This window comes from Tursiops truncatus, chromosome 12, assembly GCF_011762595.2.
Source record: "Tursiops truncatus isolate mTurTru1 chromosome 12, mTurTru1.mat.Y, whole genome shotgun sequence".
Classification (NCBI taxonomy): domain Eukaryota; kingdom Metazoa; phylum Chordata; class Mammalia; order Artiodactyla; family Delphinidae; genus Tursiops; species Tursiops truncatus.
In genome coordinates this window covers 82,127,439-82,140,219 of record NC_047045.1, presented here as the reverse complement: position 1 = coordinate 82,140,219, position 12,781 = coordinate 82,127,439, and positions in this window count along the sequence as shown.

The following is a 12,781-nucleotide window of genomic DNA, read 5'->3' as shown; positions in this document are numbered from 1 at the left end:
TCCACCTGAAGCTAATGCAACATCGTAAATCAACTACACTTCAAGAAAATAAATTTCTGAAAAAAGGTTATTATCAATCAGTGTAAAACAAACGGGTTTCTCATCCTTGCCTAAAACCCAGCAAGAGTAATGCAAACTTTCTTTTCTAGTTAAATTTTCAGCAGGGAAATGTCCCTAGGAAGTCACAATAAACAGAACTGTGGGAAAACATGTCAAAGGTTCCTGCCAGAGTTAAACACATGCACCCCCGAGGAAAGGAGCTACTGTCTGTTGAATGTCTCAGAAGTTCAAGGAATTTGCCTTCAAAGTTCTTTCGGACAAAGACGCCTCCGAGCTCACATTCTTTTCTACCGGGTATAATGATGCTTTACAAGAAGGGGAGCCCATTTAGAAGCAGAATAAATGCAGGGCTTCTTGGGGACAGAGAGACATTGGCGACAAAAGAGAGTTTGCAGCACACAGGGAGCTGCTCTGGGGAGAGGCGGGCACGCGCGGAGCTCACCGCAGACGGGCACGTCTCGTTTAACCTATTACTCATCCTGAACAACCCTTGGGACCATCAGACCTTAGGACAGTGGCGATGCCACGTGGAAATACGCAGCATATATCACGCGAGCTGATTTCTCTTTAATTTAGTAAGTCCGTATCATCAACCAAGTTGGAACACAGTGGACGTGTTAATGGCAAGAGTCTGGGCTTTCTGTTCTCCTGAGGCTTTTTTCTGCTCAATAAAGTATTTGAGGTATTACTATTATTTTTCTCTTTCTGGTCAGTCGTATAAAATGTCCTCCTTTCTTGTAAAACATCAGGATTGGCAGGACCTCAGCGATCAGACCTGTCCCTATTCCTAGCTATACTCGTGGAGAAGCGATACCCAGGAGGGCGTAAGCCCCTTGCCCAATATCACAGATCTGGCAAAGGGTGGGGCAGGGACTGGGAGCCAGGTTCACTGGTGTGACAGCTCCAGCTCTTCAGCCAATAACTTCAGCAGGGCTGTTGTTCAAAACAAAACAGAACCAAAAGAAGAGAGAAAAATCCACAGAGAAAACTAACTGAAAATGTATGGCTGACTCTTAATTATGATCTGAAAACTGCATTCACCCCTTTAATATATATGTATTGATGCCTACAACGTGGCAGGCAGGCTGCTAACGTGGGAGTGAATCATGAAGAAGGCAACCACAATCCCTGTTCCCAGGAGCTTTGCAGTTGAATGAGGAAGACAGACGATGAAACATGCAATTAAAGTGAAGAGCAGCGGTGACCCTGTAGGGGAAGCACGGTGCACTACAAGAGTAAGACAGAGACGTTTTTAAAAATAAATTTATTTATTTATTTATTTACTTATTTTATTTGTTTTTGGCTGCGTTGGGTCTTTGTTGCTGCACGCGGGCTTTCTCTAGTTGCGGCGAGCGGGGGCTACTCTTCGTTGCGGTGCGCGGGCTTCTCATTGCAGTGGCTTCTCTTGTTGCAGAGCACGGGCTCTAGGCGCGTGGGCTTCAGTAGTTGTGGCTCATGGGCTCTAGAGAGCAGGCTCACTAGCTGTGGCGCACGGGCTTAGTTGCTCCGCAGTAGGTGGGATCTTCCCAGACCAGGGTTCGAACCCGTGTCCCCTGCATTGGCAGGCGGATTCTTAACCACTGCGCCACCAGGGAAGCCCAAGATAGAGAAATTTCAATAGCGTGTGTGAACTAACGCAGCACTGTAAATCATCTATACTTTAATAAAATTTTTTAAAAAGTTAAATCTAAATAGTCTGTGTGGGGTGAACTGTAAGGTGATGGATGGTAACTAGACTTTGGTGGTGATCACTGTGTAGTGTACACAGATGTCAAATTATAATGTTGTACACCTGAAACTTACATAATAAAAATGTGTGTGTGTGCATGTAAGAGAGAGAGAGAGGTGCATTGTGTGTGTGTGTGAAAGAGAGAGAGAGAGGTGCATTGTGTGTGTGTGTGGAAAAGAGAGAGAGGTGTATTGTGTGTGAAAGAGAGAGAGAGGTGCATGGTGTGTGTGTGTGAGAGGTGCAGTATGTGTGTGTGTGTGTGTGTGTGAGGTGCAGTGTGTGTGCGTGTGTGAGAGAGAGAGGTGCAGGTGTGTGTGTGTGTGTGTGTGTGTGAGAGAGAGAGAGGTGCATTGCGTGTGTGTGTGTGAAAAAGAGAGAGAGGTATATTGTGTGTGTGTGAAAGAGAGGGAGAGGTGCATAGTGTGTGTTTGTGTGAGGGGCAATGTGTGTGTGCATGTGTGTGTGTGAGAGGGGGCAGTGTGTGTGAGTGTGCGCGTGTGCGTGTGCACATGCGTGTGCGTGTGTGTGTGTTGGCGTGGCAGGGGGAGGGGAGCCTCGCCGCGAGCGGGCCCCGCTCTCCCGTCCGTCTTGCTGTCCTGCGCCGCATCTGCCCACCGGCCCGAGCGAGGATGCTGCCGCCACCCTTGACCCCTCTTGCTCCTGACCCCTCTCACCCGTCCGCCATCACTTTCTGGCCGTCTGATGCTTGTAATTCCCGAGGCTGTCTCCCCTCTCCATTCTTAACACCGGCCCGTTCATCTCGGCCCGACTACTGGCCGAGTCTCGCAACTCTCCTCCCGGGATTCAGTCTTGCTTTCTTCAATTCTCTTCCTCTGCAGATGGATCTGCCTAAAGTGCAACTCTGCCCACGTGAGCCCTCTGCTTAAAAACCCGTCATGGCTCCCCACTGGCTAAGCATAAAGTCCGAGTTTATTAACACAGCCCCGAAGCCTCCCTGAGTCGGCCCAGTCTCTACTTCTCCAACGTCCTCCCTTGCCTCCAGCTGTCCCTCACTGCATACGCCAACCGTTCATACTTCCCATGAGGGCAGCAGGCTCTTTAAGGCATCTGTGTTGTCACTCATGTGTCTCTGCTGCGACTGCCACCCCCTGCCACACGCCCTCCCCCCTTGCTGAGGGTCCTCCTCTCTGACTCCATTCAGGTATCCGACCTCAGGGAAGCTTCCCTGGTGCCCCTCCCGTCACCCCGCGAGCTACCTGCTGCTTCTCCGTGTTCACCTGGTACCCTGGGCACATCCTAAAAGTCACATGTCCCACGTTAAATTATAATCACGTGTCTACGGCTGTTTCCCTCCCCAGCATCTGACAAGGATGGCCTCGCTCAGCTGTGCAAGCTTAGCGCCTTGCGCAGGCCTGATCCACGGCAAGACGTCAATGCATGTTTGTTTAATGAAAGGATGGTGATTGCAGATCTTACATGTGGCTAATTCTCAACCCAGCAATCAAAAGTTATTATATGTGGAAGTGAAATGACGGGGCTTTGCTTTTCCCTGAAAAGGAATAACTGATTCAAGCTTCCTGAAGATTACTGATTTTGGCAAGACAGGTAATAATAATATCTAAACTTGTCTGTATTTTCAAAATACAATGGTCCACACTGTTTTGTTGCCAAAGAAATATAAAATCATTATATACTCTGGTGAATTATTTTAAGTGTTACAAAATACCACAACACTAGTCCTGAGTCATAGCCTAACTTGTTTCTAGAATAGTCTGAGGAGGAGGAGACCAGCACCTGGGCAGGGTTCCATGGGTGGCACGGCCTGGTGATGTCACCATTCAAAATAGCAGATTACCAAAATGGCATGCATTTACCTTCAAATACCTATGCTTTCTCCTAAAAGACGGACCTATCTTCAAAATTAGTTACTATTCTGTAAACACTGATGGGAAATTTAAGGAGGTCTTTGGAAGAAGAGAAGCCTCAGTAGGTGTTGGGAGGGAAAAGAGAGGTTAGCCAGATTTTATAAATGATTACCAAAGACAGCAAACTACCTATGCATAATCTAGAATGTTTACAAATGAAAATTGACTGTACTTCTCTAACTACATAGAATCTGAACTCTGAACTTCAAATTACAAACTACACAATCACTATGACAGAGTTTGTAGCCTTTTTTTTGGTGGGGGGCACAAGGAAAGCATTTTGTCATGAAAACCACCAGCCCATCCCTACCCATGCAAACATATACCCCCCTTTCCTTAATATAGCACACACGCTTTCGTTTAGCACAGCGAGTGTTTGGAGGATTTTTTTTTCCAGTTGTGTTTATTTATAATATGGGTGTGGAGTAAAATATCACATCACAACACCTTATATACTTCCACGCAAGCCGTCCTCTTCTGCCCAGAGCTATTTCTACAGTCCTCCTCAACCTCAAATTTAAAAAGTGTATCCTGTCAAATTGTGATAAATTGTTACCTGCATGGCAAAGAACTTGCTAACTAGAAGTAACTTCAGTCTTCTCAAAGTACATCCTTTAAGTAACAAATTGAATCTACACTTTGTACTTCTGTAACCTTGAAAAAAAAAAGGGTGAGGAGGGGGCTCGGCTAAACAGCTGGGGTGGGCAATGACCATGCTTGCCTATTTATCACTTTTGTTTCATCCCAAGGCCCAAGACATTGGTACACCATCCATACACATCTGTCGCATGATTACATGAAAACATAACCAATATTTTATTGCCTTGCATTAAAATCTTTACTTTTCTAATGACTTTTGATTTCTAATGTAAAGTATTGGGTTGGTCAAAAAGTTTGTTCGGTTTTAAGTAAAAACAAAGGACACATTTTTTCGTTTTCACCAAGAGCTTCATTGAACAATGTATTCATTAGCCGAATGACCTTTTTGGCCAGCCCAATAGTTATAATGTAAATATAAATATTGCTTTCAAAAGGCAAAATTACCCAAGATTAATTAATTTTTTTTTTTAGTTGGAAGTTGGCATGTTTACGTATTCCAATGTAATCAATTCTTGCCTTACGTGACTGAACCAAGGAAGAGAGCGGCCCTAACCAGTGAAGCCCCAGGGGGGTCAAGGAAGAGCTTCTATGGCTTTCCTGGGTGACGTCCCATGGGAAGACACCAAAGGTACAGAGACGGTTTGGGAGCTGGGAGATAGGTCTTGACATCCCTCTAGTGGGGTGACACCTTCTAGTGAGGCGTCTAGATGAAGGTACAGATTTCAGCCTATCGGCCAGGGTTCCTTATACAAAACGATTTTTGTATTTTCTTGAAAGGGGGAGAAAATGTGAAAGGTGAAGAAAAGTATGAAAGAGACTCATACCTAATGTGGGTTTTTTCTGTTTTTTTTTTCTTACTATCAGATAACTATGCATAAAAGTAATAGTTGGTTCTCCCTTGCCTCCATGATTTTCGTGTGTGTGTGTGTGTGTGTGTGTGTGTGTGTGTGTGTGTGTGTGTGTTGGCTGGGAAGACAATTAAAATCTTTTGTTTACAATTTTAAAAAAACACCACAACCCAGAACCTCTACTATTAAGGATTCTGCGTTCTTTCTTATTGACGATTATTTCAAATCCAGGGCTGAAGCTGGTGCCTAGGTAGATTTCAGGAGAACGTTTCCCTAAGGGGTGATAGGTAGAAACCATTCACTAATTCTGATTATTCAGTTTATTCATGATGACGGCATTAAGAATTAGGCTGCTAAATGCCTTACTGAGGATTTAGAAGGCAACAGGTGATTGCTCAGAAAAGTCAGGACAAGCTATTCATGATGAGCAATGGGCAGCAGCAGAGGGAGAACGGATTTGGGGATCAGATAAAACTGTAACCTAGACTAGCTCCTTCGTCTCTCTAAGCTTCATTCTACTCATCTCTAAAATTGTGGTAATATTTCAGCGGGCGTTGTGAGCTCTAGAGATATTAATGTTCTATTTCAGCGGGCGTTGTGAGCTCTAGAGATATTAATGTTCTATTTCAGCGGGCGTTGTGAGCTCTAGAGATATTAATGTTCTATTTCAGCGGGCGTTGTGAGCTCTAGAGATATTAATGTTCTATTTCAGCGGGCGTTGTGAGCTCTAGAGATATTAATGTTCTATTTCAGCGGGCGTTGTGAGCTCTAGAGATATTAATGTTCTATTTCAGCGGGCGTTGTGAGCTCTAGAGATATTAATGTTCTATTTCAGCGGGCGTTGTGAGCTCTAGAGATATGACATGAACATACAGGGTGCTTGGCAGCCACACAATAAATGGTAGCCATTATTTCCAATTTCAGTCTGAGGATTTAGCAGGTAGACCAGAAGCCTGCTACAGGTACAATACATACCTGTTTCCCAATAAGTCATTTCACAAAGGTGCTCATGCTGGCCTTATGCAAAAACAGAAACATGAAGTGAAATTATAGCACGTTAAGTTTCTGTATCTGAAAATTCTGGATGGATAGATCACCTTCCACTCTAAGACTGGTTTCTAGGGGCATGTCACAAGGCCCCGGCATTGGCTCAGCTCTACTCAGTGCTTTTATCGGTGACTCGGAAGTGGAACAACATTGGGAGGTATAGGTAATAGTTTTACTAACCAGTCAGAATATAAAAGTTTGCAACAGACTATTAAGAAGAAATCTAGCAGATATAATGTCAAGGGCTTCCCTGGTGGTGCAGTGGTTAAGAATCCGCCTGCCAATGCAGGGAACACAGGTTCGAGCCCTGGTCCGGGAAGATCCCACATGCCACAGAGCAACTAAGCCCATGTGCCACAACTACTGAGCCTGCAGGCTGCAACTACTGAAGCCCGTGTGTCTAGCCCCTGCTCCAAAACAAGAGAAGCCACTGCAATGAGAAGCCCACCTGCCGCAAATACAGAAAGCCACCGCGTGGCAACAAAGACCCAACGCCACCAAAAATAAAAAAAAAAAAAAAGAAAGAATGTCAAGTCTCTGCTAATCAGGAAAATCAAATTTAAATAATAATAAGAAAAAGTGCATGTGTGTGTATATTAAGAAACACAACAATCAAATATAACATGTGATCATTGATTGGCTCTAAAAATTAGGAACAACTGTAGAAATCATTTTGAGGACAATTATGGACATCAGAATATAGACAGGGTATTAAGTAATAGGGAATTACTTTTAGTTTTCAAAAGTATGTTGAAAGGGTATTATGGTTATATAAAAGAATATCCTTATTTTCTGGGGTAAAATGTCAAAATATGTGTGTGTATATATATATATGTACATAAAATACGTACACATATATAAATTGTTCATATATATACACACACACATACATTACAACATTTCAGTGTTATATATTACTAACAATTTTAAAGTAAAATAATATTCACATATGTGTGTGTGTAACGAAGACAACGAAAAGTTCTCAGAACTGAAGGACATGGCTTTGTATGTTGAAACGGCCCACTCGAAACACAAACCCATGTGAATGGACATTTTAACAAAGTATTCAAATACTGGGGATAAAGAAAATATTCTACAAATTACCAGAGAGAAAACACAGGCTACATGGGAAGCATAAAGAATGAGAATGATATCAAATATCTCAACAGCAACACTGGGAACTAGAAAACAATTCTGGGGAAAGATGAACGTTTTACCCAGACAAATCGTCAATTAGGTGCAAAAGTAGAGTTAAGACATTTTCAGACGGGGAAGATATTAAAAAGTTATTTGCATCAACTGATTTTCAATGAGGGAGCCAAGTCCATTCAAGTAGGAAGAACAGTCTCTTCAACAAATGGTGCTGGGGCAGGTGGATATCCACACACAGAAAGATGAAGTTGGACTCCTACCTCACCCAATACATGAAAATTAACTCGAAATGTACGAACAAGCTAAATAGAAGACCTAAAGCCATAAACCTTTTAGAAGACCACATAAGGGTAAATCTTCATGACCTTGAATTTGACAAAGAATTCTTAGATATGACACTAAAAGCACAAGCAACATGAGAAAAATAGATAAATTGGACTTATTCAACATTAAAAACTGTTGTGCATCAAAGGACATAATCAACAGTAAAAAGCAACCCACAGAATGAGAGAAAATATTTGCAAATCATACATCTGATAGAGGTCTAGTATCCAGAATATATGAAGAGCTCTTACATCTCAACAACAGGAAGACAAATAGCCTAATTTTTAAAATGGGCACAGAATTTGAATAGACATTCCTCCAAAGAAGATACACAAATGACTCACAAGTACATGAAATGATGCTCTACATCATTAGTCATGAAAGAAATGCAAATCAAAACTGCGATGAAATACTACATCACATCCATTAAGATATCTATACTTTAATAAAATGGAAAATAACAAGTGTGAGTAAGGATATGGAGAAACTGGAACTATTGTTCATTGCCGGTAGGAATATAAAATGGCTCAACGGCCACAGAAAACAGTTGTCAGTTCCTCAAAATGTTAAATATAGAATTACCATATGTCTTGGGCTTCCCTGGTGGCGCAGTGGTTAAGAATCCACCTGCCAATGCAGAGGACACGGGTTCGAGCCCTGCTCCAGGAAGATCCCACATGCCGCGGAGCAACTAAGCCCGTGAGCCACAACTACTGAGCCCGAGTGCCACAACTACTGAAGCCTGTGTGCCTAGAGCCTGTGTTCCGCAACAAGAGAACCCACCGCAATGAGAAGCCCATGCACCGCAATGAAGAGTAGCCCCCGCTCGCTGCAACTAGAGAAAGCCCGCACGTAGCAACGAAGACCCAATGCAGCCAGAAAATAAAAATAAATTAATTAATTAAAAAAAAAAAAGAATTACCACATGCCTCAGCAATTCCACTCTTAGATATGTTCCCTAAAGAATTGACAACAGGTACTCAAATACTTGTACACAAATGTTCATAGCAGCACTGTTAACAACAGTCAAAATATGGAAGCAACTCAAGTGTTCATCAGTGGATAAATGAATAAACATTGTGGCCTATACACACAATGGAATATTATTCAGTCATAAAAAGGAATGAAGTATTGATATAGGCTACTACATGGTTGAACCTGGCAAACTTTGTGCTGAGTGGTTGCCCCAGGCTGGAGGAGGGGAAAATGGGAAGTAACTGCTAAATAGGTATGGTATTTAATTTGGGAGCGATGAAAATGTCTTGCAACTAGATAGAGGGCGTGGTTATACAACATTAGGAATGTACTAAATGATTACGAACTGTTCACTTTAAGATGATTAATTTTGTTATGTGAATTTAACCTCAATTTTTAAAAAGTTCCATGTATCTTTTCTAAGGATGATACCAGAAGATTTGCTCCAGCAAAATGAGGAAGTAACACATTTTTTAAAAAGAGGAAGATGTGGGACTCAAGAAACAGGGGATCAAATATCAAAGAGGCAGAGGGACCTGCTGGATGACAGTAGATGGAGATCACACGACAACTGTGCAGCAGGCCTGTCGCCCATCCATCCAGCCCAGGTTGGAGCAGGGTAGAAGGTTCCAGAGGAGAGATCGCTAAGAAAATTGCTAGACTGCCTAATGGATTTGGACATACATAAAAGATCTGCAAAACTGGTAGAGAATTTGGAGTGGAGTTTGTGGAAGTAGATAAAATGCTTTCAAAATTGGCAATTATTAATTCTAGGGGAAAATGTAAAAGTATGCTACATGACTCAGTTATAAATAGCATTTCACAGTCATTAAAAATATGAGCATTGAATATTTACGTAACTAAAGGAAAAGGATGTGTGCGTGTGTGTGTGTGTGTGTGTGTGTGTGTGTGTGTGAGATGTGATGTGATGTTGACAGGTGCACTAAAGAGAATTAAATCCTAACATTCCACAGTGGGAAGGCAATAGATAACGATTAAAACTGAATAAAATCAAGAAGTACCAGGACCAGAATGTTGTTTAGAGATTTGAAGGTAAATAAAAATAGAATCGGGCTTCCCTGGTGGCGCAGTGGTTGAGAGTCCGCCTGCCGATGCAGGGGACACGGGTTTGTGCCCCGGTCCGGGAGGATCCCACATGCCGCGGAGCGCCTGGACCCGTGAGCCATGGCCGCTGAGCCTGCGCGTCCGGAGCCTGTGCTCCGCGACGGGAGAGGCCACGGCAGTGAGAGGCCCGGGAACCGTAGAATCAGTTTAAGGAGTTCAAAGTGGCGGCCTCTGGGGAGGGAAGCGCAGGCACTTCACAGAACTTTTTGACTCTCTGAACTACGCGCAGGTTGATTTAAAAAGCTAAATTAAGTCAAAAGAATTTTAGAATGCCAAAATCGACGGGAGGGGTACTTACTAAGTTATGATAGTGCTGTGCGGGCTTGGGTTATGGGCTGGGGAGAATAGAGAGGATTTCATCTTTTTTTTTTTTAAGAATAATGTTAAAATGATGAAATGTTCAGTTGTTAATTCCAAGTTGTGGGAAAGTTGGTAAATTGCTTCAGTATTTGTTCAATCTGCCTTTTTCCATATAGTTCCATTTCTTAGATGAACTGTATGGTCAGTTACACAGGTGAGGAGGGGAGAGCCAGCTTCAGGGCAGTTTACACGCAGGATAGATGAGCTGCTAGTTTAAAATGAAGGGTCTTTTAACAAATGACTGTTTGCAGAATTAATAGGAATAAGGCGTCCCGATCAAGGGATGCATAATGATGGACCCCCAGGGCTCTGTCTTAGTTCTCTGGACCACACCTAGAGGGTACAGTAGGGTCCTTTCTAAAGTGTCACATTTTCTTGGGATGCTGCTGGGGGACACGGGAAGTCCTACAGCACCAGGCGATGCTGGGTCTGGGAACATGGGAGCTGACTGCAGAAATGTGGAGGACCGTCATCTAGAAGAGGGAGTGAGTGATGACCAGCCCAGCACAAGAGTCACTGAAATCATTAGTTGATCACCTTTAGGAGTAGGGTGCTGTGACTGATTAAATATCCACTTTCCTAAATCCGGTTTTGTATACTTGTTTTCTACTTTTGTACGAAAGACGAACTGCCAGTAATCAATTCAAAAGAGCAATTTCCAAGGTCCGACCTCCAGGGAATTCAGTTCTCGTCTTCTCCACTTATCAGCACTTTAACTGACTATGACAATCGCTGACAACAACTTAATGCTGGTCCAGCAGCATAAATTGTTACTTTCAGTTTTTTGTTTATGTAAGCACAAAAGCATACACTGTTTTTGTTCTTGTTGCTTATTTCACAAATCTATATAATCCACTACTTTAAGTTAAAGGAGGTCTTAGTGATGGGCAGTAAAAATATAAACTCAGTACAATGTATAATACACCTTTTTCTTACAAAGGTAGCTATCTACTTACACACACATACACATATATGTCATATGGGTCAAACTACTAAATGGAATAGAATTTTTAGAAACTGGAATTTTTTTGATTACTAAGCACATTAGCTAGTTTTAGAGTACTAATTTTACTGTACTTATATTAATTTATCGAAGCCTAAACTTCAGAAGAGTGGAGGATAAATGTCAAACTGATCTAAACAAAAAGGTTTCTGCTTTATTCCTTATTCTGCAAATAAGGAAAGAGAGAACTGAAGAGAAAAATAGGAAGTCATTCCCCCCCCCCACCCATGACTATGAAGCAACCCACAGTTCTGAAAATCATCTCTGAAAATCACCTTCTGAAAAGGTCATCTCACCTGTAGTTCTACATAACATGAAGCATACACAGAGCACATGAATACTCCTAGTTAAGAACATATAAATCCCCTTTTTACCTAGGATCAATATACCCTACAATAAGCTACTTCTTGTCTTTTAAATGAGTCAATTAAAAAAATGAATTGTTTTGCATGGCTTTCTAGGAACACAGCTACGGCATAAAACAAGGTAAATCTGTAGAAGGAAGATGACAAAGCCACGCTGGGCATGTTAAGGGGGCTCCGAACTTCTCTGCTCAGAAATACAGGTATTAGACGCTCTTCGACCATCTCTTCTTAACCTAGCCTGTCCCAGTCTCTTCACATGCCCTCAGCAAAAAGATGTTAAAACAGGGAAACGCAGGGGCCTGCCCTCCTCCGAAACATCTCCTACCCCGGCCAGTTTCGAAATTCCAGGTTCAGTGTCTGGAGCACCAGGGTTATGCATCACCACTCGTGGAAAGTGAAAATTCCACCCCTCCTCTTCCACACAGATTGTCAACCGCGCCACCCCCAAACTCCAGGACCGGGCGGGCCACGCGCCAGAAAACCGCAGCCCAGCATCGAGGCGGAGGAGAGGTTCCCTACCTTTGCTCCCCGCCTGCGCATCCTTCCCCCGGACGGGTCCTGGCTCCCGCCGCCCGGGCCCTGGCCGCGAGGCCGCCGCCGCCCGGTGACTTTGCCGGAATGCAGGCAGCTGCCGCCTTGGCCAGCATCTCCAGTTTTCCTATCCGAGGCAGAAATCATCCACGGGAATTGGCCACGTGCCGTCACCAGCTCCCGCCCCTGCCTTGGAATTCTTCTCTCCCTTGCAGCCCGAGCCTGCAGCCTCGGAAGAGAATGAACCCATCTGCTGGTGGAGTCACTGAGGATAAAAACCTGCGACAGGTTTGGTGACCTGGGGATTCCCTCCTGGGGGCGCGGGCGCTCAACCTCCGCGGCAGAAAAGGCTGGGGTCTGCTGCCCCCTGCCGGCCGCTATCGGTATCCGCTTCTATTTAACTGGCTCCTAAGTTCTCCGCCAAGCCTAGCGCTTCAAAGGCATGGCTGAAAATAAAGGTTGTTTGCGCTTCTGCGGGTTAGTGAAGTCTTAACTGCGTCAGAGCTATTGCTTTGAGGCGCTGGGATCGCCCAAGGGGAGGCAGTTTCAGCGTTGCTGGAAACTCCAAGCTCTTGCATGAAGCCCACTTTCCACATTAACCATGTAACATAATCTACTTTATCCCCTACAGTTTGCCCATCTCTACAAAGGAGCAAGCCTCTGCAGAATCAGGCTTCTTTGTGAAAAGTTTTCTTAGGAGAAGAAAGCGGTGGAGGTCCTGATTCTTTGCCTGTTGTTGACTGCATCGAAAGCTGATGCCCTTAAAGGCATTTATG